This window comes from Dendrobates tinctorius, unplaced genomic scaffold, assembly GCF_039654945.1.
Source record: "Dendrobates tinctorius isolate UK_male_01 unplaced genomic scaffold, ASM3965494v1 ptg000151l, whole genome shotgun sequence".
Taxonomy (NCBI): Eukaryota; Metazoa; Chordata; class Amphibia; order Anura; family Dendrobatidae; genus Dendrobates; species Dendrobates tinctorius.
The window spans coordinates 1,642,404-1,668,887 of NW_027361818.1; the positions used below are offsets into that span (position 1 = coordinate 1,642,404).

The 26,484-nt window shown below is 34.7% G+C and overlaps 12 non-coding genes across 12 annotated transcripts; all 12 read right to left on the minus strand.

Annotated features, from left to right (window-relative positions):
• Positions 1–784: 784 nt before the first annotated feature.
• TRNAS-CGA (transfer RNA serine (anticodon CGA)) lies at positions 785–866 on the minus strand. The gene has a single exon. It is a non-coding gene; the product is annotated as a tRNA-Ser (tRNA).
• Positions 867–2,462: 1,596 nt separating this feature from the next.
• Positions 2,463–2,533, minus strand: TRNAS-UGA (transfer RNA serine (anticodon UGA)). Its single transcript has one exon. It is a non-coding gene; the product is annotated as a tRNA-Ser (tRNA).
• A 1,596-nt stretch (positions 2,534–4,129) lies between these two features.
• On the minus strand, positions 4,130–4,211 carry TRNAS-CGA (transfer RNA serine (anticodon CGA)). The gene has a single exon. It is a non-coding gene; the product is annotated as a tRNA-Ser (tRNA).
• Positions 4,212–5,807: 1,596 nt separating this feature from the next.
• Positions 5,808–5,889, minus strand: TRNAS-CGA (transfer RNA serine (anticodon CGA)). The gene has a single exon. It is a non-coding gene; the product is annotated as a tRNA-Ser (tRNA).
• Positions 5,890–8,561: 2,672 nt separating this feature from the next.
• On the minus strand, positions 8,562–8,643 carry TRNAS-CGA (transfer RNA serine (anticodon CGA)). Its single transcript has one exon. It is a non-coding gene; the product is annotated as a tRNA-Ser (tRNA).
• A 2,672-nt stretch (positions 8,644–11,315) lies between these two features.
• TRNAS-UGA (transfer RNA serine (anticodon UGA)) lies at positions 11,316–11,397 on the minus strand. Its single transcript has one exon. It is a non-coding gene; the product is annotated as a tRNA-Ser (tRNA).
• Positions 11,398–12,993: 1,596 nt separating this feature from the next.
• Positions 12,994–13,075, minus strand: TRNAS-CGA (transfer RNA serine (anticodon CGA)). The gene has a single exon. It is a non-coding gene; the product is annotated as a tRNA-Ser (tRNA).
• Positions 13,076–15,747: 2,672 nt separating this feature from the next.
• On the minus strand, positions 15,748–15,829 carry TRNAS-CGA (transfer RNA serine (anticodon CGA)). Its single transcript has one exon. It is a non-coding gene; the product is annotated as a tRNA-Ser (tRNA).
• A 2,672-nt stretch (positions 15,830–18,501) lies between these two features.
• TRNAS-UGA (transfer RNA serine (anticodon UGA)) lies at positions 18,502–18,583 on the minus strand. Its single transcript has one exon. It is a non-coding gene; the product is annotated as a tRNA-Ser (tRNA).
• A 2,672-nt stretch (positions 18,584–21,255) lies between these two features.
• Positions 21,256–21,337, minus strand: TRNAS-UGA (transfer RNA serine (anticodon UGA)). Its single transcript has one exon. It is a non-coding gene; the product is annotated as a tRNA-Ser (tRNA).
• A 773-nt stretch (positions 21,338–22,110) lies between these two features.
• Positions 22,111–22,192, minus strand: TRNAS-CGA (transfer RNA serine (anticodon CGA)). The gene has a single exon. It is a non-coding gene; the product is annotated as a tRNA-Ser (tRNA).
• A 2,672-nt stretch (positions 22,193–24,864) lies between these two features.
• Positions 24,865–24,946, minus strand: TRNAS-UGA (transfer RNA serine (anticodon UGA)). Its single transcript has one exon. It is a non-coding gene; the product is annotated as a tRNA-Ser (tRNA).
• Between the last annotated feature and the right edge of the window lie 1,538 nt (positions 24,947–26,484).

Here is a 26,484-nt window from a genome sequence, read left to right on the forward strand (position 1 = left end):
CATCCAACATGAAGATTTCAAGTCCATCATCTTAAAAATGCAGCCATCAAAATATATGGCATTGCTGATGGTTCCCAGTTGTTTTTTGGAACCAGTTTAAATACTTTCATTGTCTTTTTATTGCTGAAAGAAATTTGGTGTAGAGGATTTCCAGCAACCGATACATAGATTTCTATTATCTGCAAATGATGTCACCAATATCATTGGTAACGCAGAGATTTTGTTGACAACATGTTTCTCATGGTTAAAATTGTCTTTGGTTTCCGCACACTGTCAGGGAATTAATCTGTATTGTTTTATTATTCCCAGCCTTTACTATATTTTCTTTTCACTAATCTTTCATGTGCAAAATCCAATCATTTCAAAGGTAAAACAAGAAATTGTGAACACGATTTCATCCAACATGAAGATTTCAAGTCCATCGTCTTAAAAATGCAGCCATCAAAATATATGGCATTGCTGATGGTTCCCAGTTGTCTTTTTGGATCCAGTTTAAATACTTTCATTGTCTTTTTATTGCTGAAAGAAATTTGGTGTAGAGGATTTCCAGCAACCAATACATAGATTTCTATTATCTGCAAATGATGTCATCAATATCATGGGAAACATGGAGTAATATTTCTTGAAGTTTTCATACTGCTTAATTTCATTCTTGAGGCAGATTTTGAGTCAAACATTTGGAGTTGTCCCATTTTCATATCACTTGGCCCGTTTTAATAATATACTGTATATATTATTTTACTCTTTTCGAGAAGGTCCAAAGTTTTGACCAAGTAAAACACTGCACTGTGAACAGGATTTGAACCTGTGCGGGGATACCCCATTGGATTTCGAGTCCAACGCCTTAACCACTCGGCCATCACAGCCAACTGTTGAATAATCTATCAGATGTTTTTGCCATGTGAGCACAGAGGGAGAGCCTGTGAGAAGATTTTGGTCTAAGTTCACCTGAATCTCTACTGAACTACAAAGCCATGAGCATGAAAACTAGACTGACTTACTGAAGAGAAAGAAGTGGTCTGAGATCAAAGAGTAGAAGGAGATAAATGGATTGTATATTAAGAAACGCAGTGATTTTGTTGACCACATGTTTCTCATGCTTAAAATTTTGGTTGGACACCGCGCACTGCCAGGGAATTAATCTGCATTTTTTTTATTATTCCCAACTTTTACTATATTTTCTTTTCACTAATCTTTCATAAGCAAAATCCAATCTTTTCAAAACTAATACAATAAACTGAACATGATTTCATCCAACATGAAGATTTCAAGTCCATCGTCTTAAAAATGCAGCCATCAAAATATATGGCATTGCTGATGGTTCTCAGCTGTCTTTTTGGAACCAGTTTAAATACTTTAATTGACATTTTATTGCTGAAAGAAATTTGGTGTAGAGGATTTCCAGCTATCAATACATAGATTTCTATTATCTGCAAATGATGTCATCAATATCATGGGAAACATCTAGTAATATTTCTTTAAGTTTTCATACTTGTTAATTTCATTCTTGAGACAGATTTCAACTCAAATATATTTAGTTGTCCCATTTTCATATGTCTTGGCCCATTTTAATAATATACTGTATATATTATTTTACTCTTTTCGAGAAGGTCCAAAGTTTTGACCAAGTAAAACACTGCACTGTGAACAGGATTTGAACCTGTGTGTGGATTTGCGGCCATCACAGCCAATTATAGGCTCACTTTATCAGATGTGTTTGCCATGTGAACACAGAGAACAGCCTGTGAAAACATTTTGGCCTAAATTCACATGAATATCTATTGTAGGATACATCCATGAGCAAGAGAACTTGACTGACTTACTGAAGAGAAAGTAGTGGTCTGAGATTAAAGAGTAGAAGGAGATGAATGAATTGTATATTGAGAAACGCAGAGATTTTGTTGACCACGTGTTTCTCATGGTTAAAATTGTCTTTGGTTTCCGCACACTGTCAGAGAATTAATCTGCATTGTTTTATTATTCCCTGCTTCTACTATATTTTCTTTTCACTAATCTTTCATTTGCAAAATCCAATCTTTTCAAAGGTAAAACAATAAACTGTGAACACGATTTCATCCAACATGAAGATTTCAAGTCCATCGTCTTAAAAATGCAGCCATCAAAATATATGGCATTGCTGATGGTTCTCAGTTGTCTTTTTGGAACCAGTTTAAAGACTTTCATTGACTTTTTATTGCTGAAAAAAATTTGGTGTAGGGGATTTCCAGCAACCAATACATAGATTTCTATTATCTGCAAATGATGTCATCAATATCATGGGAAACATCGAGTAATATTTCTTGGAGTTTTCATACTGATAAATCTCATTCTTGAGGCAGATTTCGAGTCAAACATGTTAAGTTGTCCCATTTTCATATCACTTGGCCCGTTTTAATAATATACTGTATATATTATTTTACTCTTTTCAAGAAGGTCCAAAGTTTTGACCAAGTAAAACACTGCGCTGTGAACAGGATTTGAACCTGTGCATTGGATTTCAAGTCCAACGCCTTAACCACTCGGCCATCACAGCCATCTGTTGTATAATTTATCAGATGTTTTTGCATGTGAGCAAAGAGGGAGAGCCAGTGAGAAGATTTTGGTCTAAGTTCACCTGAATCTCTACTGAACTACAAAGCCATGAGCATGAAAACTAGACTGACTTACTGAAGAGAAAGAAGTGGTCTGAGATCAAAGAGTAGAAGGAGATGAATGGATTGTATATTGAGAAACGCAGAGATTTTGTTGACCACGTGTTTCTCATGGTTAAAATTGTCTTTGGTTTCCGCACACTGTCAGGGAATTAATCTGTATTGTTTTATTATTCCCAGCTTTTACTATATTTTCTTTTCACTAATCTTTCATGTGCAAAATCCTATCTTTTCAAAGGTAAAACATTAAACTGTGAACACGATTTCATCCAACATGAAGATTTCAAGTCCATCGTCTTAAAAATGCAGCCATCAAAATATATGGCATTGCTGATGGTTCTCAGTTGTCTTTTTGGAACCAGTTTAAATACTTTAATTGACATTTTATTGCTGAAAGAAATTTGGTGTAGAGGATTTCCAGCTATCAATACATAGATTTCTATTATCTGCAAATGATGTCATCAATATCATGGGAAACATCTAGTAATATTTCTTTAAGTTTTCATACTTGTTGATTTCATTCTTGAGACAGGTTTCGACACAAATATATTTAGTTGTCCCATTTTCATATGTCTTGGCCCATTTTAATAATATACTGTATATATTATTTTACTCTTTTCGATAAGGTCCAAAGTTTTGACCAAGTAAAATATTGCACTGTGAACAGGATTTGAACCTGAGTGGGGATTTGCGGCCATCACAGCCAATTATAGGCTCACATTATCAGATGTGTTTGCCATGTGAACACAGAGAACAGCCTGTGAAAAGATTTTGGCCTAAATTCGCATCGATATCTACTGTAGGATACAGCCATGAGCAAGAGAACTTGACTGACTTACTGAATAGAAAGGAGTGGTCTGAGATTAAAGAGTAGAAGGAGATGAATGGATTGTATATTGAGAAACGCAGAGATTTTGTTGACCACGTGTTTCTCATGGTTAAAATTGTCTTTGGTTTCCGCACACTGTCAGGGAATTAATCTGTATTGTTTTATTATTCCCAGCTTTTACTATATTTTCTTTTCACTAATCTTTCATGTGCAAAATCCTATCTTTTCAAAGGTAAAACAATAAACTGTGAACACGATTTCATCCAACATGAAGATTTCAAGTCCATCGTCTTAAAAATGCAGCCATCAAAATATATGGCATTGCTGATGGTTCTCAGTTGTCTTTTTGGAACCAGTTTAAATACTTTCATTGACTTTTTATTGCTGAAAGAAATTTGGTGTAGAGGATTTCCAGCAACCAATACATAGATTTATACTATCTGCAAATGATGTCATCAATATCATTGGAAACATCGAGTAATATTTCTTGGCGTTTTCATACTGCTAAATCTCATTCTTGAGGCAGATTTCAAGTCAAACATGTTAATTTGTCCCATTTTCATATCACTTGGCCCGTTTTAATAATATACTGTATATATTATTTTACTCTTTTCGAGAAGGTCCAAAGTTTTGACCAAGTAAAACACAGCGCTGTGAACAGGATTTGAACCTGTGCGGGGATACCCCATTGGATTTCGAGTCCAACGCCTTAACCACTCGGCCATCACAGCCAACTGTTGAATAATCTATCAGATGTTTTTGCCATGTGAGCACAGAGGGAGAGCCTGTGAGAAGATTTTGGTCTAAGTTCACCTGAATCTCTACTGAACTACAAAACCATGAGCATGAAAACTAGACTGACTTACTGAAGAGAAAGAAGTGGTCTGAGATCAAAGAGTAGAAGGAGATAAATGGATTGTATATTAAGAAACACAGTGATTTTGTTGACCACATGTTTCTCATGCTTAAAATTGTGGTTGGACAAAGCGCACTGCCAGGGAATTAATCTGCATTTTTTTTATTATTCCCAACTTTTACTATATTTTCTTTTCACTAATCTTTCATAAGCAAAATCCAATATTTTCAAAACTAATACAATAAACTGAACATTATTTCATCCAACATGAAGATTTCAAGTCCATCGTCTTAAAAATGCAGCCATCAAAATATATGGCATTGCTGATGGTTCTCAGTTGTCTTTTTGGAACCAGTTTAAATACTTTAATTGACATTTTATTGCTGAAAGAAATTTGGTGTAGAGGATTTCCAGCTATCAATACATAGATTTCTATTATCTGCAAATGATGTCATCAATATCATGGGAAACATCTAGTAATATTTCTTTAAGTTTTCATACTTGTTGATTTCATTCTTGAGACAGATTTCGACTCAAATATATTTAGTTGTCCCATTTTCATATGTCTTGGCCCATTTTAATAATATACTGTATATATTATTTTACTCTTTTCGAGAAGGTAAAAAGTTTTGACCAAGTAAAATACTGCACTGTGAACAGGATTTGAACCTGAGTGGGGATTTGCGGACATCACAGCCAATTATAGACTCACCTTATCAGATGTGTTTGCCATGTGAACACAGAGAACAGCCTGTGAAAAGATTTTGGCCTAAATTCCCATGAATATCTATTGTAGGATACAGCCATGAGCAAGAGAACTTGACTGACTTACTGAATAGAAAGGAGTGGTCTGAGATTAAAGAGTAGAAGGAGATGAATGGATTGTATATTGAGAAACGCAGAGATTTTGTTGACCACGTGTTTCTCATGGTTAAAATTGTCTTTGGTTTCCGCACACTGTCAGGGAATTAATCTGTATTGTTTTATTATTCCCAGCTTTTACTATATTTTCTTTTCACTAATCTTTCATGTGCAAAATCCTATCTTTTCAAAGGTAAAACAATAAACTGTGAACACGATTTCATCCAACATGAAGATTTCAAGTCCATCGTCTTAAAAATGCAGCCATCAAAATATATGGCATTGCTGATGGTTCTCAGTTGTCATTTTGGAACCAGTTTAAATACTTTCATTGACTTTTTATTGCTGAAAGAAATTTGGTGTAGAGGATTTCCAGCAACCAATACATAGATTTCTATTATCTGCAAATGATCTCATCAATATCATGGGAAACATCGAGTAATATTTCTTGGCGTTTTCATACTGCTAAATCTCATTCTTGAGGCAGATTTCGAGTCAAACATGTTAATTTGTCCCATTTTCATATCACTTGGCCCGTTTTAATAATATACTGTATATATTATTTTACTCTTTTCGAGAAGGTCCAAAGTTTTGACCAAGTAAAACACAGCGCTGTGAACAGGATTTGAACCTGTGCGGGGATACCCCATTGGATTTCGAGTCCAACGCCTTAACCACTCGGCCATCACAGCCAACTGTTGAATAATCTATCAGATGTTCTTGCCATGTGAGCACAGAGGGAGAGCCTGTGAGAAGATTTTGGTCTAAGTTCACCTGAATCTCTACTGAACTACAAAGCCATGAGCATGAAAACTAGACTTACTTACTGAAGAGAAAGAAGTGGTCTGAGATCAAAGAGTAGAAGGAGATAAATGGATTGTATATTAAGAAACACAGTGATTTTGTTGACCACATGTTTCTCATGCTTAAAATTGTGGTTGGACACCGTGCACTGCCAGGGAATTAATCTGCATTTTTTTTATTATTCCCAACTTTTACTACATTTTCTTTTCACTAATCTTTCATAAGCAAAATCCAATCTTTTCAAAACTAATACAATAAACTGAACATTATTTCATCCAACATGAAGATTTCAAGTCCATCGTCTTAAAAATGCAGCCATCAAAATATATGGCATTGCTGATGGTTCTCAGTTGTCTTTTTGGAACCAGTTTAAATACTTTAATTGACATTTTATTGCTGAAAGATATTTGGTGTAGAGGATTTCCAGCTATCAATACATAGATTTCTATTATCTGCAAATGATGTCATCAATATCATGGGAAACATCTAGTAATATTTCTTTAAGTTTTCATACTTGTTAATTTCATTCTTGAGACAGATTTCGACTCAAACATATTTAGTTGTCCCATTTTCATATGTCTTGGCCCATTTTAATAATATACTGTATATATTATTTTACTCTTTTCGAGAAGGTCCAAAGTTTTGACCAAGTAAAACATTGCACTGTGATCAGGATTTGAACGTGTGTGGGGATTTGCGGCCATCACAGCCAATTATAGGCTCACTTTATCAGATGTGTTTGCCATGTGAACACAGAGAACAGCCTGTGAGAAGATTTTGGCCTAAGTTCGCATGAATATCTATTTAGGATACAGCCATGAGCAAGAGAACTTGACTGACTTACTGAAGAGAAAGGAGTGGTCTGAGATCAAAGAGTAGAATGGATTGTATATTGGATTGGATTGAATGAATGGATTGTATATTGAGAAACGCAGAGATTTTGTTGACCACATGTTTCTCATGGTTAAAATTGTCTTTGGTTTCCACACACTGTCAGGGAATTAATCTGCATTGTTTTATTATTCCCAGCGTCTACTATATTTTCTTTTCACTAATCTTTCATGTGCAAAATCCAATCTTTTCAAAGGTAAAACAATAAACTGTGAACACGATTTCATCCAACATGAAGATTTCAAGTCCATCGTCTTAAAAATGCAGCCATCAAAATAGTGATTTTGTTGACCACATGTTTCTCATGCTTAAAATTGTGGTTGGACACCGCGCACTGCCAGGGAATTAATCTGCATTTTTTTTATTATTCCCACCTTTTACTATATTTTCTTTTCACTAATCTTTCATAAGCAAAATGCAATCTTTTCAAAACTGATACAATAAACTGAACATGATTTCATCCAACATCAAGATTCAAGTCCATCGTCTTAAAAATGCAGCCATCAAAATATATGGCATTGCTGATGGTTCTCAGTTGTCTTTTTGGAACCAGTTTAAATACTTTAATTGACATTTTATTGCTGAAAGAAATTTGGTGTAGAGGATTTCCAGCTATCAATACATAGATTTCTATTATCTGCAAATGATGTCATCAATATCATGGGAAACATCTAGTAATATTTCTTTAAGTTTTCATACTTGTTAATTTCATTCTTGAGACAGATTTCGACTCAAATATATTTAATTGTCCCATTTTCATATGTCTTGGCCCATTTTAATAATATACTGTATATATTATTTTACTCTTTTCGAGAAGGTCCAAAGTTTTGACCAAGTAAAACACTGCACTGTGAACAGGATTTGAACCTGTGTGGGGATTTGCGGCCATCACAGCCAATTATAGGCTCACCTTATCAGATGTGTTTGCCATGTGAACACAGAGAACAGCCTGTGAAAAGATTTTGGCCTAAATTCGCATGAATATCTATTGTAGGATACAGCCATGAGCAAGAGAACTTGACTGACTTACTGAATAGAAAGGAGTGGTCTGAGATTAAAAAGTAGAAGGAGATGAGTGGATTGTATATTGAGAAACGCAGAGATTTTGTTGACCACGTGTTTCTCATGGTTAAAATCGTCTTTGGTTTCCGCACACTGTCAGGGAATTAATCTGTATTGTTTTATTATTCCCAGCTTTTACTATATTTTCTTTTCACTAATCTTTCATGTGCAAAATCCAATCTTTTCAAAGGTAAAACAATAAACTGTGAACACGATTTCATCCAACATGAAGATTTCAAGTCCATCGTCTTAAAAATGCAGCCATCAAAATATATGGCATTGCTGATGGTTCTCAGTTGTCTTTTTGGAACCAGTTTAAATACTTTCATTGACTTTTTATTGCTGAAAGAAATTTGGTGTAGAGGATTTCCAGCAACCAATACATAGATTTATATTATCTGCAAATGATGTCATCAATATCATTGGAAACATCGAGTAATATTTCTTGGCGTTTTCATACTGCTAAATCTCATTCTTGAGGCAGATTTCAAGTCAAACATGTTAATTTGTCCCTTTTTCATATCACTTGGCCCGTTTTAATAATATACTGTATATATTATTTTACTCTTTTCGAGAAGGTCCAAAGTTTTGACCAAGTAAAACACAGCGCTGTGAACAGGATTTGAACCTGTGCGGGGATACCCCATTGGATTTCGAGTCCAACACCTTAACCACTCGGCCATCACAGCCAACTGTTGAATAATCTATCAGATGTTTTTGCCATGTGAGCACAGAGGGAGAGCCTGTGAGAAGATTTTGGTCTAAGTTCACCTGAATCTCTACTGAACTACAAAGCCATGAGCATGAAAACTAGACTGACTTACTGAAGAGAAAGAAGTGGTCTGAGATCAAAGAGTAGAAGGAGATAAATGGATTGTATATTAAGAAACACAGTGATTTTGTTGACCACATGTTTCTCATGCTTAAAATTGTGGTTGGACACCGTGCACTGCCAGGGAATTAATCTGCATTTTTTTTATTATTCCCAACTTTTACTACATTTTCTTTTCACTAATCTTTCATAAGCAAAATCCAATCTTTTCAAAACTAATACAATAAACTGAACATTATTTCATCCAACATGAAGATTTCAAGTCCATCGTCTTAAAAATGCAGCCATCAAAATATATGGCATTGCTGATGGTTCTCAGTTGTCTTTTTGGAACCAGTTTAAATACTTTAATTGACATTTTATTGCTGAAAGATATTTGGTGTAGAGGATTTCCAGCTATCAATACATAGATTTCTATTATCTGCAAATGATGTCATCAATATCATGGGAAACATCTAGTAATATTTCTTTAAGTTTTCATACTTGTTAATTTCATTCTTGAGACAGATTTCGACTCAAACATATTTAGTTGTCCCATTTTCATATGTCTTGGCCCATTTTAATAATATACTGTATATATTATTTTACTCTTTTCGAGAAGGTCCAAAGTTTTGACCAAGTAAAACATTGCACTGTGATCAGGATTTGAACGTGTGTGGGGATTTGCGGCCATCACAGCCAATTATAGGCTCACTTTATCAGATGTGTTTGCCATGTGAACACAGAGAACAGCCTGTGAGAAGATTTTGGCCTAAGTTCGCATGAATATCTATTTAGGATACAGCCATGAGCAAGAGAACTTGACTGACTTACTGAAGAGAAAGGAGTGGTCTGAGATCAAAGAGTAGAATGGATTGTATATTGGATTGGATTGAATGAATGGATTGTATATTGAGAAACGCAGAGATTTTGTTGACCACATGTTTCTCATGGTTAAAATTGTCTTTGGTTTCCACACACTGTCAGGGAATTAATCTGCATTGTTTTATTATTCCCAGCGTCTACTATATTTTCTTTTCACTAATCTTTCATGTGCAAAATCCAATCTTTTCAAAGGTAAAACAATAAACTGTGAACACGATTTCATCCAACATGAAGATTTCAAGTCCATCGTCTTAAAAATGCAGCCATCAAAATAGTGATTTTGTTGACCACATGTTTCTCATGCTTAAAATTGTGGTTGGACACGGCGCACTGCCAGGGAATTAATCTGCATTTTTTTTATTATTCCCAACTTTTACTATATTTTCTTTTCACTAATCTTTCATAAGCAAAATGCAATCTTTTCAAAACTGATACAATAAACTGAACATGATTTCATCCAACATCAAGATTCAAGTCCATCGTCTTAAAAATGCAGCCATCAAAATATATGGCATTGCTGATGGTTCTCAGTTGTCTTTTTGGAACCAGTTTAAATACTTTAATTGACATTTTATTGCTGAAAGAAATTTGGTGTAGAGGATTTCCAGCTATCAATACATAGATTTCTATTATCTGCAAATGATGTCATCAATATCATGGGAAACATCTAGTAGTATTTCTTTAAGTTTTCATACTTGTTAATTTCATTCTTGAGACAGATTTCGACTCAAATATATTTAATTGTCCCATTTTCATATGTCTTGGCCCATTTTAATAATATACTGTATATATTATTTTACTCTTTTCGAGAAGGTCCAAAGTTTTGACCAAGTAAAACACTGCACTGTGAACAGGATTTGAACCTGTGTGGGGATTTGCGACCATCACAGCCAATTATAGGCTCACCTTATCAGATGTGTTTGCCATGTGAACACAGAGAACAGCCTGTGAAAAGATTTTGGCCTAAATTCGCATGAATATCTATTGTAGGATACAGCCATGAGCAAGAGAACTTGACTGACTTACTGAATAGAAAGGAGTGGTCTGAGATTAAAAAGTAGAAGGAGATGAGTGGATTGTATATTGAGAAACGCAGAGATTTTGTTGACCACGTGTTTCTCATGGTTAAAATCGTCTTTGGTTTCCGCACACTGTCAGGGAATTAATCTGTATTGTTTTATTATTCCCAGCTTTTACTATATTTTCTTTTCACTAATCTTTCATGTGCAAAATCCAATCTTTTCAAAGGTAAAACAATAAACTGTGAACACGATTTCATCCAACATGAAGATTTCAAGTCCATCGTCTTAAAAATGCAGCCATCAAAATATATGGCATTGCTGATGGTTCTCAGTTGTCTTTTTGGAACCAGTTTAAATACTTTCATTGACTTTTTATTGCTGAAAGAAATTTGGTGTAGAGGATTTCCAGCAACCAATACATAGATTTCTATTATCTGCAAATGATGTCATCAATATCATGGGAGACATCGAGTAATATTTCTTGGAGTTTTCATACTGCTAAATCTCATTCTTGAGGCAGATTTCGAGTCAAACATGTTAAGTTGTCCCATTTTCATATCACTTGGCCCGTTTTAATAATATACTGTATATATTATTTTACTCTTTTAGAGAAGGTCCAAAGTTTTGACCAAGTAAAATACTAAGCTGTGAACAGGATTTGAACCTGTGCGGGGATACCCCATTGGATTTCAAGTCCAACACCTTAACCACTCGTCCATCACAGCCAACTGTTGCATAATCTATCAGATGTTTTTGCCATGTGAGCACAGAGGGAGAGCCTGTGAGAAGATTTTGGTCTAAGTTCACCTGAATCTCTACTGAACTACAAAGCCATGAGCATGAAAACTAGACTGACTTACTGAAGAGAAAGAAGTGGTCTGAGATCAATGAGTAGAAGGAGATAAATGGATTGTATAATAAGAAACGCAGTGATTTTGTTGACCACATGTTTCTCATCGTTAAAATTGTGGTTGGACACCGCGCACTGCCAGGGAATTAATCTGCATTTTTTTTATTATTCCCAACTTTTACTATATTTTCTTTTCACTAATCTTTGATAAGCAAAATCCAATCTTTTCAAAACTAATACAATAAACTGAACATGATTTCATCCAACATGAAGATTTCAAGTCCATCGTCTTAAAAATGCAGCCATCAAAATATATGGCATTGCTGATGGTTCTCAGTTGTCTTTTTGGAACCAGTTTAAATACTTTAATTGACATTTTATTGCTGAAAGATATTTGGTGTAGAGGATTTCCAGCTATCAATACATAGATTTCTATTATCTGCAAATGATGTCATCAATATCATGGGAAACATCTAGTAATATTTCTTTAAGTTTTCATACTTGTTAATTTCATTCTTGAGACAGATTTCGACTCAAATATATTTAATTGTCCCATTTTCATATGTCTTGGCCCATTTTAATAATATACTGTATATATTATTTTACTCTTTTCGAGAAGGTCCAAAGTTTTGACCAAGTAAAACACTGCACTGTGAACAGGATTTGAACCTGTGTGGGGATTTGCGGCCATCACAGCCAATTATAGGCTCACCTTATCAGATGTGTTTGCCATGTGAACACAGAGAACAGCCTGTGAAAAGATTTTGGCCTAAATTCGCATGAATATCTATTGTAGGATACAGCCATGAGCAAGAGAACTTGACTGACTTACTGAATAGAAAGGAGTGGTCTGAGATTAAAAAGTAGAAGGAGATGAGTGGATTGTATATTGAGAAACGCAGAGATTTTGTTGACCACGTGTTTCTCATGGTTAAAATCGTCTTTGGTTTCCGCACACTGTCAGGGAATTAATCTGTATTGTTTTATTATTCCCAGCTTTTACTATATTTTCTTTTCACTAATCTTTCATGTGCAAAATCCAATCTTTTCAAAGGTAAAACAATAAACTGTGAACACGATTTCATCCAACATGAAGATTTCAAGTCCATCGTCTTAAAAATGCAGCCATCAAAATATATGGCATTGCTGATGGTTCTCAGTTGTCTTTTTGGAACCAGTTTAAATACTTTCATTGACTTTTTATTGCTGAAAGAAATTTGGTGTAGAGGATTTCCAGCAACCAATACATAGATTTATATTATCTGCAAATGATGTCATCAATATCATTGGAAACATCGAGTAATATTTCTTGGCGTTTTCATACTGCTAAATCTCATTCTTGAGGCAGATTTCAAGTCAAACATGTTAATTTGTCCCTTTTTCATATCACTTGGCCCGTTTTAATAATATACTGTATATATTATTTTACTCTTTTCGAGAAGGTCCAAAGTTTTGACCAAGTAAAACACAGCGCTGTGAACAGGATTTGAACCTTTGCGGGGATACCCCATTGGATTTCGAGTCCAACGCCTTAACCACTCGGCCATCACAGCCAACTGTTGAATAATCTATCAGATGTTTTTGCCATGTGAGCACAGAGGGAGAGCCTGTGAGAAGATTTTGGTCTAAGTTCACCTGAATCTCTACTGAACTACAAAGCCATGAGCATGAAAACCAGACTGACTTACTGAAGAGAAAGAAGTGGTCTGAGATCAAAGAGTAGAAGGAGATAAATGGATTGTATATTAAGAAACACAGTGATTTTGTTGACCACATGTTTCTCATGCTTAAAATTGTGGTTGGACACCGTGCACTGCCAGGGAATTAATCTGCATTTTTTTTATTATTCCCAACTTTTACTACATTTTCTTTTCACTAATCTTTCATAAGCAAAATCCAATCTTTTCAAAACTAATACAATAAACTGAACATTATTTCATCCAACATGAAGATTTCAAGTCCATCATCTTAAAAATGCAGCCATCAAAATATATGGCATTGCTGATGGTTCTCAGTTGTCTTTTTGGAACCAGTTTAAATACTTTAATTGACATTTTATTGCTGAAAGATATTTGGTGTAGAGGATTTCCAGCTATCAATACATAGATTTCTATTATCTGCAAATGATGTCATCAATATCATGGGAAACATCTAGTAATATTTCTTTAAGTTTTCATACTTGTTAATTTCATTCTTGAGACAGATTTCGACTCAAACATATTTAGTTGTCCCATTTTCATATGTCTTGGCCCATTTTAATAATATACTGTATATATTATTTTACTCTTTTCGAGAAGGTCCAAAGTTTTGACCAAGTAAAACATTGCACTGTGATCAGGATTTGAACGTGTGTGGGGATTTGCGGCCATCACAGCCAATTATAGGCTCACTTTATCAGATGTGTTTGCCATGTGAACACAGAGAACAGCCTGTGAGAAGATTTTGGCCTAAGTTCGCATGAATATCTATTTAGGATACAGCCATGAGCAAGAGAACTTGACTGACTTACTGAAGAGAAAGGAGTGGTCTGAGATCAAAGAGTAGAATGGATTGTATATTGGATTGGATTGAATGAATGGATTGTATATTGAGAAACGCAGAGATTTTGTTGACCACATGTTTCTCATGGTTAAAATTGTCTTTGGTTTCCACACACTGTCAGGGAATTAATCTGCATTGTTTTATTATTCCCAGCGTCTACTATATTTTCTTTTCACTAATCTTTCATGTGCAAAATCCAATCTTTTCAAAGGTAAAACAATAAACTGTGAACACGATTTCATCCAACATGAAGATTTCAAGTCCATCGTCTTAAAAATGCAGCCATCAAAATAGTGATTTTGTTGACCACATGTTTCTCATGCTTAAAATTGTGGTTGGACACGGCGCACTGCCAGGGAATTAATCTGCATTTTTTTTATTATTCCCAACTTTTACTATATTTTCTTTTCACTAATCTTTCATAAGCAAAATGCAATCTTTTCAAAACTGATACAATAAACTGAACATGATTTCATCCAACATCAAGATTCAAGTCCATCGTCTTAAAAATGCAGCCATCAAAATATATGGCATTGCTGATGGTTCTCAGTTGTCTTTTTGGAACCAGTTTAAATACTTTAATTGACATTTTATTGCTGAAAGAAATTTGGTGTAGAGGATTTCCAGCTATCAATACATAGATTTCTATTATCTGCAAATGATGTCATCAATATCATGGGAAACATCTAGTAGTATTTCTTTAAGTTTTCATACTTGTTAATTTCATTCTTGAGACAGATTTCGACTCAAATATATTTAATTGTCCCATTTTCATATGTCTTGGCCCATTTTAATAATATACTGTATATATTATTTTACTCTTTTCGAGAAGGTCCAAAGTTTTGACCAAGTAAAACACTGCACTGTGAACAGGATTTGAACCTGTGTGGGGATTTGCGGCCATCACAGCCAATTATAGGCTCACCTTATCAGATGTGTTTGCCATGTGAACACAGAGAACAGCCTGTGAAAAGATTTTGGCCTAAATTCGCATGAATATCTATTGTAGGATACAGCCATGAGCAAGAGAACTTGACTGACTTACTGAATAGAAAGGAGTGGTCTGAGATTAAAAAGTAGAAGGAGATGAGTGGATTGTATATTGAGAAACGCAGAGATTTTGTTGACCACGTGTTTCTCATGGTTAAAATCGTCTTTGGTTTCCGCACACTGTCAGGGAATTAATCTGTATTGTTTTATTATTCCCAGCTTTTACTATATTTTCTTTTCACTAATCTTTCATGTGCAAAATCCAATCTTTTCAAAGGTAAAACAATAAACTGTGAACACGATTTCATCCAACATGAAGATTTCAAGTCCATCGTCTTAAAAATGCAGCCATCAAAATATATGGCATTGCTGATGGTTCTCAGTTGTCTTTTTGGAACCAGTTTAAATACTTTCATTGACTTTTTATTGCTGAAAGAAATTTGGTGTAGAGGATTTCCAGCAACCAATACATAGATTTATATTATCTGCAAATGATGTCATCAATATCATTGGAAACATCGAGTAATATTTCTTGGCGTTTTCATACTGCTAAATCTCATTCTTGAGGCAGATTTCAAGTCAAACATGTTAATTTGTCCCTTTTTCATATCACTTGGCCCGTTTTAATAATATACTGTATATATTATTTTACTCTTTTCGAGAAGGTCCAAAGTTTTGACCAAGTAAAACACAGCGCTGTGAACAGGATTTGAACCTGTGCGGGGATACCCCATTGGATTTCGAGTCCAACGCCTTAACCACTCGGCCATCACAGCCAACTGTTGAATAATCTATCAGATGTTTTTGCCATGTGAGCACAGAGGGAGAGCCTGTGAGAAGATTTTGGTCTAAGTTCACCTGAATCTCTACTGAACTACAAAGCCATGAGCATGAAAACCAGACTGACTTACTGAAGAGAAAGAAGTGGTCTGAGATCAAAGAGTAGAAGGAGATAAATGGATTGTATATTAAGAAACACAGTGATTTTGTTGACCACATGTTTCTCATGCTTAAAATTGTGGTTGGACACCGTGCACTGCCAGGGAATTAATCTGCATTTTTTTTATTATTCCCAACTTTTACTACATTTTCTTTTCACTAATCTTTCATAAGCAAAATCCAATCTTTTCAAAACTAATACAATAAACTGAACATTATTTCATCCAACATGAAGATTTCAAGTCCATCATCTTAAAAATGCAGCCATCAAAATATATGGCATTGCTGATGGTTCTCAGTTGTCTTTTTGGAACCAGTTTAAATACTTTAATTGACATTTTATTGCTGAAAGATATTTGGTGTAGAGGATTTCCAGCTATCAATACATAGATTTCTATTATCTGCAAATGATGTCATCAATATCATGGGAAACATCTAGTAATATTTCTTTAAGTTTTCATACTTGTTAATTTCATTCTTGAGACAGATTTCGACTCAAACATATTTAGTTGTCCCATTTTCATATGTCTTGGCCCATTTTAATAATATACTGTATATATTATTTTACTCTTTTCGAGAAGGTCCAAAGTTTTGACCAAGTAAAACATTGCACTGTGATCAGGATTTGAACGTGTGTGGGGATTTGCGGCCATCACAGCCAATTATAGGCTCACTTTATCAGATGTGTTTGCCATGTGAACACAGAGAACAGCCTGTGAGAAGATTTTGGCCTAAGTTCGCATGAATATCTATTTAGGATACAGCCATGAGCAAGAGAACTTGACTGACTTACTGAAGAGAAAGGAGTGGTCTGAGATCAAAGAGTAGAATGGATTGTATATTGGATTGGATTGAATGAATGGATTGTATATTGAGAAACGCAGAGATTTTGTTGACCACATGTTTCTCATGGTTAAAATTGTCTTTGGTTTCCACACACTGTCAGGGAATTAATCTGCATTGTTTTATTATTCCCAGCGTCTACTATATTTTCTTTTCACTAATCTTTCATGTGCAAAATCCAATCTTTTCAAAGGTAAAACAATAAACTGTGAACACGATTTCATCCAACATGAAGATTTCAAGTCCATCGTCTTAAAAATGCAGCCATCAAAATAGTGATTTTGTTGACCACATGTTTCTCATGCTTAAAATTGTGGTTGGACACGGCGCACTGCCAGGGAATTAATCTGCATTTTTTTTATTATTCCCAACTTTTACTATATTTTCTTTTCACTAATCTTTCATAAGCAAAATGCAATCTTTTCAAAACTGATACAATAAACTGAACATGATTTCATCCAACATCAAGATTCAAGTCCATCGTCTTAAAAATGCAGCCATCAAAATATATGGCATTGCTGATGGTTCTCAGTTGTCTTTTTGGAACCAGTTTAAATACTTTAATTGACATTTTATTGCTGAAAGAAATTTGGTGTAGAGGATTTCCAGCTATCAATACATAGATTTCTATTATCTGCAAATGATGTCATCAATATCATGGGAAACATCTAGTAGTATTTCTTTAAGTTTTCATACTTGTTAATTTCATTCTTGAGACAGATTTCGACTCAAATATATTTAATTGTCCCATTTTCATATGTCTTGGCCCATTTTAATAATATACTGTATATATTATTTTACTCTTTTCGAGAAGGTCCAAAGTTTTGACCAAGTAAAACACTGCACTGTGAACAGGATTTGAACCTGTGTGGGGATTTGCGACCATCACAGCCAATTATAGGCTCACCTTATCAGATGTGTTTGCCATGTGAACACAGAGAACAGCCTGTGAAAAGATTTTGGCCTAAATTCGCATGAATATCTATTGTAGGATACAGCCATGAGCAAGAGAACTTGACTGACTTACTGAATAGAAAGGAGTGGTCTGAGATTAAAAAGTAGAAGGAGATGAGTGGATTGTATATTGAGAAACGCAGAGATTTTGTTGACCACGTGTTTCTCATGGTTAAAATCGTCTTTGGTTTCCGCACACTGTCAGGGAATTAATCTGTATTGTTTTATTATTCCCAGCTTTTACTATATTTTCTTTTCACTAATCTTTCATGTGCAAAATCCAATCTTTTCAAAGGTAAAACAATAAACTGTGAACACGATTTCATCCAACATGAAGATTTCAAGTCCATCGTCTTAAAAATGCAGCCATCAAAATATATGGCATTGCTGATGGTTCTCAGTTGTCTTTTTGGAACCAGTTTAAATACTTTCATTGACTTTTTATTGCTGAAAGAAATTTGGTGTAGAGGATTTCCAGCAACCAATACATAGATTTCTATTATCTGCAAATGATGTCATCAATATCATGGGAGACATCGAGTAATATTTCTTGGAGTTTTCATACTGCTAAATCTCATTCTTGAGGCAGATTTCGAGTAAAACATGTTAAGTTGTCCCATTTTCATATCACTTGGCCCGTTTTAATAATATACTGTATATATTATTTTACTCTTTTAGAGAAGGTCCAAAGTTTTGACCAAGTAAAATACTAAGCTGTGAACAGGATTTGAACCTGTGCGGGGATACCCCATTGGATTTCAAGTCCAACACCTTAACCACTCGTCCATCACAGCCAACTGTTGCATAATCTATCAGATGTTTTTGCCATGTGAGCACAGAGGGAGAGCCTGTGAGAAGATTTTGGTCTAAGTTCACCTGAATCTCTACTGAACTACAAAGCCATGAGCATGAAAACTAGACTGACTTACTGAAGAGAAAGAAGTGGTCTGAGATCAATGAGTAGAAGGAGATAAATGGATTGTATAATAAGAAACGCAGTGATTTTGTTGACCACATGTTTCTCATCGTTAAAATTGTGGTTGGACACCGCGCACTGCCAGGGAATTAATCTGCATTTTTTTTATTATTCCCAACTTTTACTATATTTTCTTTTCACTAATCTTTGATAAGCAAAATCCAATCTTTTCAAAACTAATACAATAAACTGAACATGATTTCATCCAACATGAAGATTTCAAGTCCATCGTCTTAAAAATGCAGCCATCAAAATATATGGCATTGCTGATGGTTCTCAGTTGTCTTTTTGGAACCAGTTTAAATACTTTAATTGACATTTTATTGCTGAAAGATATTTGGTGTAGAGGATTTCCAGCTATCAATACATAGATTTCTATTATCTGCAAATGATGTCATCAATATCATGGGAAACATCTAGTAATATTTCTTTAAGTTTTCATACTTGTTAATTTCATTCTTGAGACAGATTTCGACTCAAACATATTTAGTTGTCCCATTTTCATATGTCTTGGCCCATTTTAATAATATACTGTATATATTATTTTACTCTTTTCGAGAAGGTCCAAAGTTTTGACCAAGTAAAACATTGCACTGTGATCAGGATTTGAACGTGTGTGGGGATTTGCGGCCATCACAGCCAATTATAGGCTCACTTTATCAGATGTGTTTGCCATGTGAACACAGAGAACAGCCTGTGAGAAGATTTTGGCCTAAGTTCGCATGAATATCTATTTAGGATACAGCCATGAGCAAGAGAACTTGACTGACTTACTGAAGAGAAAGGAGTGGTCTGAGATCAAAGAGTAGAATGGATTGTATATTGGATTGGATTGAATGAATGGATTGTATATTGAGAAACGCAGAGATTTTGTTGACCACATGTTTCTCATGGTTAAAATTGTCTTTGGTTTCCACACACTGTCAGGGAATTAATCTGCATTGTTTTATTATTCCCAGCGTCTACTATATTTTCTTTTCACTAATCTTTCATGTGCAAAATCCAATCTTTTCAAAGGTAAAACAATAAACTGTGAACACGATTTCATCCAACATGAAGATTTCAAGTCCATCGTCTTAAAAATGCAGCCATCAAAATAGTGATTTTGTTGACCACATGTTTCTCATGCTTAAAATTGTGGTTGGACACGGCGCACTGCCAGGGAATTAATCTGCATTTTTTTTATTATTCCCAACTTTTACTATATTTTCTTTTCACTAATCTTTCATAAGCAAAATGCAATCTTTTCAAAACTGATACAATAAACTGAACATGATTTCATCCAACATCAAGATTCAAGTCCATCGTCTTAAAAATGCAGCCATCAAAATATATGGCATTGCTGATGGTTCTCAGTTGTCTTTTTGGAACCAGTTTAAATACTTTAATTGACATTTTATTGCTGAAAGAAATTTGGTGTAGAGGATTTCCAGCTATCAATACATAGATTTCTATTATCTGCAAATGATGTCATCAATATCATGGGAAACATCTAGTAGTATTTCTTTAAGTTTTCATACTTGTTAATTTCATTCTTGAGACAGATTTCGACTCAAATATATTTAATTGTCCCATTTTCATATGTCTTGGCCCATTTTAATAATATACTGTATATATTATTTTACTCTTTTCGAGAAGGTCCAAAGTTTTGACCAAGTAAAACACTGCACTGTGAACAGGATTTGAACCTGTGTGGGGATTTGCGACCATCACAGCCAATTATAGGCTCACCTTATCAGATGTGTTTGCCATGTGAACACAGAGAACAGCCTGTGAAAAGATTTTGGCCTAAATTCGCATGAATATCTATTGTAGGATACAGCCATGAGCAAGAGAACTTGACTGACTTACTGAATAGAAAGGAGTGGTCTGAGATTAAAAAGTAGAAGGAGATGAGTGGATTGTATATTGAGAAACGCAGAGATTTTGTTGACCACGTGTTTCTCATGGTTAAAATCGTCTTTGGTTTCCGCACACTGTCAGGGAATTAATCTGTATTGTTTTATTATTCCCAGCTTTTACTATATTTTCTTTTCACTAATCTTTCATGTGCAAAATCCAATCTTTTCAAAGGTAAAACAATAAACTGTGAACACGATTTCATCCAACATGAAGATTTCAAGTCCATCGTCTTAAAAATGCAGCCATCAAAATATATGGCATTGCTGATGGTTCTCAGTTGTCTTTTTGGAACCAGTTTAAATACTTTCATTGACTTTTTATTGCTGAAAGAAATTTGGTGTAGAGGATTTCCAGCAACCAATACATAGATTTCTATTATCTGCAAATGATGTCATCAATATCATGGGAGACATCGAGTAATATTTCTTGGAGTTTTCATACTGCTAAATCTCATTCTTGAGGCAGATTTCGAGTAAAACATGTTAAGTTGTCCCATTTTCATATCACTTGGCCCGTTTTAATAATATACTGTATATATTATTTTACTCTTTTAGAGAAGGTCCAAAGTTTTGACCAAGTAAAATACTAAGCTGTGAACAGGATTTGAACCTGTGCGGGGATACCCCATTGGATTTCAAGTCCAACACCTTAACCACTCGTCCATCACAGCCAACTGTTGCATAATCTATCAGATGTTTTTGCCATGTGAGCACAGAGGGAGAGCCTGTGAGAAGATTTTGGTCTAAGTTCACCTGAATCTCTACTGAACTACAAAGCCATGAGCATGAAAACTAGACTGACTTACTGAAGAGAAAGAAGTGGTCTGAGATCAATGAGTAGAAGGAGATAAATGGATTGTATAATAAGAAACGCAGTGATTTTGTTGACCACATGTTTCTCATCGTTAAAATTGTGGTTGGACACCGCGCACTGCCAGGGAATTAATCTGCATTTTTTTTATTATTCCCAACTTTTACTATATTTTCTTTTCACTAATCTTTGATAAGCAAAATCCAATCTTTTCAAAACTAATACAATAAACTGAACATGATTTCATCCAACATGAAGATTTCAAGTCCATCGTCTTAAAAATGCAGCCATCAAAATATATGGCATTGCTGATGGTTCTCAGTTGTCTTTTTGGAACCAGTTTAAATACTTTAATTGACATTTTATTGCTGAAAGATATTTGGTGTAGAGGATTTCCAGCTATCAATACATAGATTTCTATTATCTGCAAATGATGTCATCAATATCATGGGAAACATCTAGTAATATTTCTTTAAGTTTTCATACTTGTTAATTTCATTCTTGAGACAGATTTCGACTCAAACATATTTAGTTGTCCCATTTTCATATCACTTGGCCCGTTTTAATAATATACTGTATATATAATTTTACTCTTTTCGAGAAGGTCCAAAGTTTTGACCAAGTAAAACACTGCGCTGTGAACAGGATTTGAACCTGTGCGGGGATACCCCATTGGATTTCGAGTCCAACGCCTTAACCACTCGGCCATCACAGCCAACTGTTGAATAATCTATCAGATGTTTTTGCCATGTGAGCACAGAGGGAGAGCCTGTGAGAAGATTTTGGTCTAAGTTCACCTGAATCTCTACTGAACTACAAAGCCATGAGCATGAAAACCAGACTGACTTACTGAAGAGAAAGAAGTGGTCTGAGATCAAAGAGTAGAAGGAGATAAATGGATTGTATATTAAGAAACACAGTGATTTTGTTGACCACATGTTTCTCATGCTTAAAATTGTGGTTGGACACCGTGCACTGCCAGGGAATTAATCTGCATTTTTTTTATTATTCCCAACTTTTACTACATTTTCTTTTCACTAATCTTTCATAAGCAAAATCCAATCTTTTCAAAACTAATACAATAAACTGAACATTATTTCATCCAACATGAAGATTTCAAGTCCATCGTCTTAAAAATGCAGCCATCAAAATATATGGCATTGCTGATGGTTCTCAGTTGTCTTTTTGGAACCAGTTTAAATACTTTAATTGACATTTTATTGCTGAAAGATATTTGGTGTAGAGGATTTCCAGCTATCAATACATAGATTTCTATTATCTGCAAATGATGTCATCAATATCATGGGAAACATCTAGTAATATTTCTTTAAGTTTTCATACTTGTTAATTTCATTCTTGAGACAGATTTCGACTCAAACATATTTAGTTGTCCCATTTTCATATGTCTTGGCCCATTTTAATAATATACTGTATATATTATTTTACTCTTTTCGAGAAGGTCCAAAGTTTTGACCAAGTAAAACATTGCACTGTGATCAGGATTTGAACGTGTGTGGGGATTTGCGGCCATCACAGCCAATTATAGGCTCACTTTATCAGATGTGTTTGCCATGTGAACACAGAGAACAGCCTGTGAGAAGATTTTGGCCTAAGTTCGCATGAATATCTATTTAGGATACAGCCATGAGCAAGAGAACTTGACTGACTTACTGAAGAGAAAGGAGTGGTCTGAGATCAAAGAGTAGAATGGATTGTATATTGGATTGGATTGAATGAATGGATTGTATATTGAGAAACGCAGAGATTTTGTTGACCACATGTTTCTCATGGTTAAAATTGTCTTTGGTTTCCACACACTGTCAGGGAATTAATCTGCATTGTTTTATTATTCCCAGCGTCTACTATATTTTCTTTTCACTAATCTTTCATGTGCAAAATCCAATCTTTTCAAAGGTAAAACAATAAACTGTGAACACGATTTCATCCAACATGAAGATTTCAAGTCCATCGTCTTAAAAATGCAGCCATCAAAATAGTGATTTTGTTGACCACATGTTTCTCATGCTTAAAATTGTGGTTGGACACGGCGCACTGCCAGGGAATTAATCTGCATTTTTTTTATTATTCCCAACTTTTACTATATTTTCTTTTCACTAATCTTTCATAAGCAAAATGCAATCTTTTCAAAACTGATACAATAAACTGAACATGATTTCATCCAACATCAAGATTCAAGTCCATCGTCTTAAAAATGCAGCCATCAAAATATATGGCATTGCTGATGGTTCTCAGTTGTCTTTTTGGAACCAGTTTAAATACTTTAATTGACATTTTATTGCTGAAAGAAATTTGGTGTAGAGGATTTCCAGCTATCAATACATAGATTTCTATTATCTGCAAATGATGTCATCAATATCATGGGAAACATCTAGTAGTATTTCTTTAAGTTTTCATACTTGTTAATTTCATTCTTGAGACAGATTTCGACTCAAATATATTTAATTGTCCCATTTTCATATGTCTTGGCCCATTTTAATAATATACTGTATATATTATTTTACTCTTTTCGAGAAGGTCCAAAGTTTTGACCAAGTAAAACACTGCACTGTGAACAGGATTTGAACCTGTGTGGGGATTTGCGACCATCACAGCCAATTATAGGCTCACCTTATCAGATGTGTTTGCCATGTGAACACAGAGAACAGCCTGTGAAAAGATTTTGGCCTAAATTCGCATGAATATCTATTGTAGGATACAGCCATGAGCAAGAGAACTTGACTGACTTACTGAATAGAAAGGAGTGGTCTGAGATTAAAAAGTAGAAGGAGATGAGTGGATTGTATATTGAGAAACGCAGAGATTTTGTTGACCACGTGTTTCTCATGGTTAAAATCGTCTTTGGTTTCCGCACACTGTCAGGGAATTAATCTGTATTGTTTTATTATTCCCAGCTTTTACTATATTTTCTTTTCACTAATCTTTCATGTGCAAAATCCAATCTTTTCAAAGGTAAAACAATAAACTGTGAACACGATTTCATCCAACATGAAGATTTCAAGTCCATCGTCTTAAAAATGCAGCCATCAAAATATATGGCATTGCTGATGGTTCTCAGTTGTCTTTTTGGAACCAGTTTAAATACTTTCATTGACTTTTTATTGCTGAAAGAAATTTGGTGTAGAGGATTTCCAGCAACCAATACATAGATTTCTATTATCTGCAAATGATGTCATCAATATCATGGGAGACATCGAGTAATATTTCTTGGAGTTTTCATACTGCTAAATCTCATTCTTGAGGCAGATTTCGAGTCAAACATGTTAAGTTGTCCCATTTTCATATCACTTGGCCCTTTTTAATAATATACTGTATATATTATTTTACTCTTTTAGAGAAGGTCCAAAGTTTTGACCAAGTAAAATACTAAGCTGTGAACAGGATTTGAACCTGTGCGGGGATACCCCATTGGATTTCAAGTCCAACACCTTAACCACTCGTCCATCACAGCCAACTGTTGCATAATCTATCAGATGTTTTTGCCATGTGAGCACAGAGGGAGAGCCTGTGAGAAGATTTTGGTCTAAGTTCACCTGAATCTCTACTGAACTACAAAGCCATGAGCATGAAAACTAGACTGACTTACTGAAGAGAAAGAAGTGGTCTGAGATCAATGAGTAGAAGGAGATAAATGGATTGTATAATAAGAAACGCAGTGATTTTGTTGACCACATGTTTCTCATCGTTAAAATTGTGGTTGGACACCGCGCACTGCCAGGGAATTAATCTGCATTTTTTTTATTATTCCCAACTTTTACTATATTTTCTTTTCACTAATCTTTGATAAGCAAAATCCAATCTTTTCAAAACTAATACAATAAACTGAACATGATTTCATCCAACATGAAGATTTCAAGTCCATCGTCTTAAAAATGCAGCCATCAAAATATATGGCATTGCTGATGGTTCTCAGTTGTCTTTTTGGAACCAGTTTAAATACTTTAATTGACATTTTATTGCTGAAAGATATTTGGTGTAGAGGATTTCCAGCTATCAATACATAGATTTCTATTATCTGCAAATGATGTCATCAATATCATGGGAAACATCTAGTAATATTTCTTTAAGTTTTCATACTTGTTAATTTCATTCTTGAGACAGATTTCGACTCAAACATATTTAGTTGTCCCATTTTCATATGTCTTGGCCCATTTTAATAATATACTGTATATATTATTTTACTCTTTTCGAGAAGGTCCAAAGTTTTGACCAAGTAAATCATTGCACTGTGATCAGGATTTGAACATGTGTGGGGATTTGCGGCCATCACAGCCAATTATAGGCTCACTTTATCAGATGTGTTTGCCATGTGAACACAGAGAACAGCCTGTGAGAAGATTTTGGCCTAAGTTCGCATGAATATCTATTTAGGATACAGCCATGAGCAAGAGAACTTGACTGACTTACTGAAGAGAAACGAGTGGTCTGAGATCAAAGAGTAGAAGGAGATGAATGGATTGTATATTGAGAAATGCAGAGATTTTGTTGACCACATGTTTCTCATGGTTAAAATTGTCTTTGGTTTCCACACACTGTCAGGGAATTAATCTGCATTGTTTTATTATTCCCAGCGTCTACTATATTTTCTTTTCACTAATCTTTCATGAGCAAAATCCAATCTTTTCAAAGGTAAAACAATAAACTGTGAACACGATTTCATCCAACATGAAGATTTCAAGTCCATGGTCTTAAAAATGCAGCCATCAAAATAGTGATTTTGTTGACCACATGTTTCTCATGCTTAAAATTGTGGTTGGACACCGCGCACTGCCAGGGAATTAATATGCTTTTTTTTATTATTCCCTACTTTTACTATATTTTCTTTTCACTAATCTTTCATAAGCAAAATCCAATCTTTTCAAAACTAATACAATAAACTGAACATGATTTCATCCAACATGAAGATTTCAAGTCCATCGTCTTAAAAATGCAGCCATCAAAATATATGGCATTGCTGATGGTTCTCAGTTGTCTTTTTGGAACCAGTTT